The sequence below is a fragment of the Peromyscus maniculatus genome, chromosome 10, assembly GCF_049852395.1.
Source record: "Peromyscus maniculatus bairdii isolate BWxNUB_F1_BW_parent chromosome 10, HU_Pman_BW_mat_3.1, whole genome shotgun sequence".
Lineage (NCBI taxonomy): Eukaryota > Metazoa > Chordata > Mammalia > Rodentia > Cricetidae > Peromyscus > Peromyscus maniculatus.
This window is the reverse complement of record NC_134861.1, coordinates 95,069,791-95,076,422: the sequence shown is the minus strand read 5'-3', so window position 1 is coordinate 95,076,422 and position 6,632 is coordinate 95,069,791.

Here is a 6,632-nt window from a genome sequence, read left to right as displayed (position 1 = left end):
GACAAATATGGTATGTACTCACTCATAGGAAGATGCTAGATATGGAACAAGGATGACTGGACTGCTACTCACATCACCAGTAAGGCTACCTGGAAAACGGTACCCCAAGAAAGACACGGAGAAATGGAAGAGATCTACATGAGCAGCCTGGACATGAGTGGGAGCAATGAAGAGCAAGGGTCGAGGGAAAGAGAGCAGGAGATCCTAGCTGGATCAAGAAAAGACAGGGAGAACAACGAATAGGAGACCATGGTAAATGAAGACCACATGAGAAAAGGAAGAAACAAAGAGCTAAAGAGGCCCACAGAAATCCACAAAGATACCCCCACAAAAGACTGCTGGCAATGGTCGAGAGACAGCCGGAACTGACCTACTCTGGTGATGGGATGGCCAAACACCCTAATAATTATGCCATAAACCCCATCCAAGTACTGAGGAATCTGGATGCAGACATCCACGGCTAGGCCCCGAGTGGAGCGCTGAGAGTCTAATTAGTGAGAAAGAGGAGGGTTTATATGAGCGAGAATTGTTGAAACCAAGGTTGGATAAAGCACAGGGACAAATAACCAAATGAATGGAAACACATGAACTATGAACCAAAGGCTGAGGGGCCCCCAACTGGATCAGGCCCTCTGAATAGGTGAGACAGTCGATTGGCTTGATCTGTTTGGGAAGCATCTAGGCAGTGGTACCAGGTCCTAGGTTCGTTGCATGAGTCCACTGTTTGAAACCTGGGACTTATGCAGGAACGCTTGGCTCAATCTGGGAGGGGGGGACTGGACCTGCCTGGACTGAGTTTATCAAGTTGATCCCAGTCCTCGGGGGAGACCTTGATCTGGAGGAGGTGGGAATGGGGGAGTGGGCTGGGGGGAAGGGGAGGGGGCAGGAAGGGAGAGAACAAGGGAATCTGTGGCTATTAAGTAGAACTGAATAGTATTGTAAAATAAATTAAAAAAAAGTAAAAAAAAAAAAGGTGGCTCTCAGAGGAAAGACAAGATGTCCAGTTCTCCCTCGTCCGCAGGAACCCACATTTGTTTCTACTCTTAGAGCTCTCAATGTCTGGTGTTCCAGTGCAGAAAAGGAACAATGGTTATGCAAATAATTCAAGTCACAAATGTTTACACAGCTGCATAAGAAAACATTCCTTTTTCCACTTCTCAGGTGATAGACATCTTGACTTGCTACAGCAAGCAGGGTTACCCGAGAAAGCAATTCAGTTCTCCCCAATGTCATCGAATCTTTTATTTAAGAGTTTATGCTGGTGAAAATATGGGGTAATTAACCTCCAGCTCTTTTCATGGGAGAAATCTCCTGACATCTATGAAAACACTGATTGTTAACTGATTTCCTGGGAAAATCTCAGCCTGGACTAGAATCACCTAAACTCTGGGGTCAGAGGCCTGTAGGTAGAAAAGTGGACTAAAGGACAGATATATGGAGGGGATGTAGGAGGCCAAGATCAAGGACACAAAGGCGGCACTAGTGAATAATACACATTAATCCAAGACTGTGATGCTTCATAGTTTAAAAACCCAGTACGATGCATTCAAGACAGACTGGATGAGCAGCAGTAGATTATACATATGGAAAATGTACACAGGCTTTTCTAATGCTTGGTCATCATCATCATCGTTATCACCCCCCTCCTCCTCCTGCTCCTTTTCTTCTTCCCTTCTTGTTTTGTTGTTCTTGCAGGGTCTTGCTGTGTAGCCAGGTTGGCTTTGAACTCCCAATCCTCCTGACCAAGGTACTGCAGATATGCGCTACCACTCCTGGCTTTCACTTTTATCTTTAAGGATGAAATGACAGCACAGCTTTAAAGGAGACCGAGTACTCAGCAGGATGATTTCTCTTCACTAAACTCCCTGGTTCATTCCTACTGTTCTTGAGGCTGCTAACCCCCAACGCCATTCATTTTGGTCCCAAACCAATTTTCAACTTCTAATAAATGCTGTGTTCTTTTTCTAAAAACACTTAAACCACCTGAAATATTAACATAGACACACTGACTACCATGAAATTAATAAGGCTGAGATTTTCTGCAGATTCATTTATCCCAGCTCTTGAATTTCACATTACAATTTAATGATTACAGTAGAATTAAAATGCCTGGCTAGGTTAAAGGCACGGCGCTGTAAATCCTTAACCCAAAACCAATCAAATGAAGATGCAGAGGGAAATTCATTTTCCAAGAATGAAGGCCACTCTTAACCTCTTGGTGTTGTGGACTATACACTGGCTTCCACAGAACAGACTGAGTTAGTGCCATTCAAAGGGCGTGGTGTCCGAAGCTGTTTACTCTGCAGGAGGGTGAGCTATAAGAAAGCCCTCCATTCCTGTTTCTTATATCTTATATAGCTCTTGATTTTCAGTGTGCTTTGGCTAATTGTGGAGATAAATTTAGCTTTGAGCTTCTCCATTAAGAAAAATTCTGCCATTGAGAAACATCGCAAAGAGAGCAGCAGGGATTGGGAGGAATGAAAGCAATGTTCAGTGCAGCGGGTCCTGCCAGTGCTTAAAGCAATGAGTGATTAAGAGATACGTGGACAAACGAGGATGTGAGTAATCCTGCTGCAACCATCACAGATGCTCAGGTCCCTCCTGTCTGGAGAGTGAACGGAGCCAACGTTCTTCTCTCAACTACAAAGCCACAACTCTAAAAATGCTATTTTTCACTGAGTAAATATTTTTGAAATGTCTAAATATCGAATGTCTATCTTTCTTATTTAAGTAGTATGTGTATAGCAATATTAAAATATATTCTTTTCTGTTTTTTGAGTTTCCATAATCAAATTCTTAGCAGGAAGGATTACAGTATCTAGAAGGCTGAAGGGTGTATGAATAAAAGAGATGCTTGACAGAAATAATAAATTTATAGCACACTAGAGCTCAGGTGAATGAACCATGGTTCTAATAATACCAATGCCATTGGTTCCACCCCAACAGAACTGTGCAGCGCCATGCAGAGGAAGAGGTTGCCAACCAAGGAAGCTTTCCCCTGTTGTAGGAATGCTAACTGTTTGTTATAAAGCAGCCCATATGGACATTTTAATGAATCGTATAACGGTAGCTAGAAAAACAATTGCAAAGCTTTATTAAAAATCAGTAACACTGGCTTTGGTAGTATACAGGGAAAGAGGGCTGCTTTATGTAGAACATACAAGCAACATAACCAAACTCACCATATGGGCCAGTAAGAGATTTAAACACATAACTGTGAGAACTGTGGCTTTTAATGATGTTATGAAACTTATTTATGTGTTGTTTAAAGTGTCTCTGTCTTCATCTCTCCACGTAACACCCCTACTCATATACAGGGTCATTGTCCAGTCTTGAATTTTATCAATAATTACTGCCTGGTTAGGCAGAAGTCTTCAAGAACAAGAATCTTATCTTTTATTTTCCTGAACCCAAAACTGCAGTTTGGGTCAACTCAATGCATATTGACTATGTCATTACAATAAACACGATTTCATAGGCTAAGTATATGAACACAGATGTGACAAAAGATAGAGCCACTCCTCAAGGTATTCAAAAGACTACTAGACTGGGACAGTTATTCATAGTCAATTACAAACACTGGGTGGTGACAGGTGACTAATGGTAAGAGGACAGTGAACAGATAAGCTCCTTCTTCAGTTGGGCCATCAAACGGTAGTGCTGCCCTTCTGCCCTGCAACACAAAACCACACGGAATTCATATTCTTTGTTATTGACACTTCTAACCATAACCATTAAATGCTATTCGTGATTTGAGATGCCGTATGAGCCAGTTGCCTGTCTTGTGTTTTATGTATTCCAAAATTACTGTAAAGCAAAACTGATAAACCAAACTAGTAAAACCAAGACAAGTGTTTTTATTGAAAGGAGGTATATGGCTATTTGCAAACTCCTTTAGCCAAATTTACAGTGAGAATCGGGAGCAAAAAGCAGAGTGGAAGAATTTAAAAATTTGTACTTTGGCCACAAAAGAAGTGCATGTAGAGTAGCCTAAGAATTCAGGGGCTGGAGATATAGTTTATTGGTAGACCACTGACCTAACATACGAGAAGCTCTGGATTCAGCCTACAGCACCAAAACAATACAATAAAATAAGTAGAACCTTCACTAGGACAATAGACAGCAATGTGTGGAGCTGGAAGGATGAAGTCAGAGCTCAGTAGAAACACCAGCAAGTTTGAGATACCAGGAACGTGGACCAAACTTCCAGAAAAGCTGCAGGCAAAGAGCAGAGCTAGCCCAAAAAAGTGGCCATTTGGGCTGCAACCATCAAGGCCGTAGGGGTGTGACAACAAGCATCTCTAGTGTGCCACATCACTGTGTGCCACAGACGCTGAACAGGTAACTATGGGCATGTCACACCCCTGTGTGCCTCCGAGGCTGAACAGGTAGCTATGAGCATGTCACACTGCTGTGTGCCTCAGAGGCTGAACAGGTAGCTACAGGCTGTTTGGTGTTAGGTTGATCCAGTTCTTCCTTGATGTGGACCCTACTCTTCCTTGTTGAAATAAGAATGCATATCCTCCCCCATACTATATTCTGCATATACATATTTTTTTGTTGTTGTTTTAATGGGTATATACAGATAACAGTTTGCCTCGATTCTTGGAAGAGACTTTGAACTTTTGAAAAGATACCAGAACTCACAAAACTTTGGAGACTCTTGAAGATGTATTAAATATGCTTTGTATTATGGGCTGAATGTGTTTGGGGCCAGGGAAAGTATATTACGACTTATATGTGAATCATTACCATAGGCTCACATGCTGCCGACTTGCCTCCCAGCTGTGGCCTGTGGAGAGGCGGCTGGAACATGGAGCACTAGTGAATGACTCCACTGATGAGTTCCTGGATGAATCAACTATTAGGAAGGCATTTCTAGGGAGAGGAGGAGTCACTGAAATGTGCCTTTGAAGGGTGCATCTTGTCTCTTTTTGCTTCCTGGTCATCATGAAGTTGGAGTTCTCCTCCGTTACATCCTCTTTTTTGGTTCTTCTCACCACAGACCACAAAACAACAGAGACAGGTGACTGTGGACTAAACCTTCTTAAGCCATGAACCGAAATAAGTCATCCCTCCTTTTGACTTGTTTCTCAGGAGTTTTGTAATAGTGACTAAGTAACTAAGACACATATCTTTGTATGTTCAAGCTCATATAACATCTGCTTTGATAATCAAGATGATATTCCTTAAGAGAAACTCCACGTGTTCCCAAGGATTAGGCACCACATGTGATCACCACCTTCTTACAGTAATCCATTTGCCTAAATTAGTTCAACTTAGAATCAAATTGCTTAGATTACACTAGTGATTTTGCAGTTAAAACATGGGAGAAGCATATTCAAATGAAAAAAAAATGACATGAGGCAAATTAATTTGAGAATAATAATCACATCATCAAGGATATTCTTCAATTGGTAAACAGATAAACAAATGATGATATGGACACATAATATTGATAGACTATTATTAGGGAACAAAAATAAATGGCAATGGTGGCACATGCCTTTAATCCCAGCAGGTGGATCTCTGTGAGTTCAAGGCCAGCTTGGTCTACAGTGTGAGTTCCAGGACAGCCAGGGCTACACACAGAGAAACCTTGTCTTGAAAAACAAAAACAACAACAACAAAAAACCAAAACTATGGGCTAAATAATAAATGTGTCTATATGGGCTCATCAATGCAAAGACCACGCCTCACTAATGCAAGATGTTAAGAATGGGGAAGTCAGGATATGAGTGAGAAAGCTTATGGGAATTCTCCATTCTTTTACTCAGCTTTTCTTTCCTTCTCCTCCTGGTTGATGTTTCTCCTCCCCCACCTCTTTCTCTTTCTTTATTTTTAGATAGTTTGTTTCGCCCTGTAGCACAGGCTGATTGAGGACTTGAATCCTTCCTCCCTCTGCTTCCTAAGTGATGGGATTACAGGGCTGTGTCACACACCTCGATGAACTGGTCTATAAAGTGAACATTTCTCAAAACAGAACTTTCACAGTAAAATCTGTCTCTACCACCACACTGAAAGCAAAATTACAGAGTTCAATTGATATGTTGCCAGTAACACAATGTTTATGTTTTATTGTTATCAGCTTCTTGAACACAAAGTTAGTGTTATGGTTTGGATGAGAATGGCCCCCATCCGGTCATGTGTCTAAATGTTTTGTCCCTAGTTGTTGGAAAGGACTGCCCTGCCATGGGGGTCATGAACTAACCCTCTGAAACAGTAAACAAGGCCCCAATTAAATGCTTCCTTTTATAAGTTTCATTGGTCATAATGTCTCCTCACAGCAGTAGAAAAGTAACTGAGGCGGTACCTTGTAAAACTTTGTAATTCACCTGGAATCCAAGTCAGTGTTTACATATGGGAAGGTCTAGTAGTCATCTGATAAATCTCAAATTGATGAGCAGGCATTGGATTGTCCACAACCTGATATGGAACCTTAATGATTAAAATTTGAAATATCTTTTTTTTTTCTAAATCACACTTGATTTCTCACCATACTCTTCCCTCCCCATCTATTTCTGAATTGGCCAGCAATGAAGCTGGTCTTAATTTAAAAATCACTACCCACTGGTAATCATGCCTACCTCCTGCAAGGCAATAAAAATTCAATTATAGCAACTACATCCACA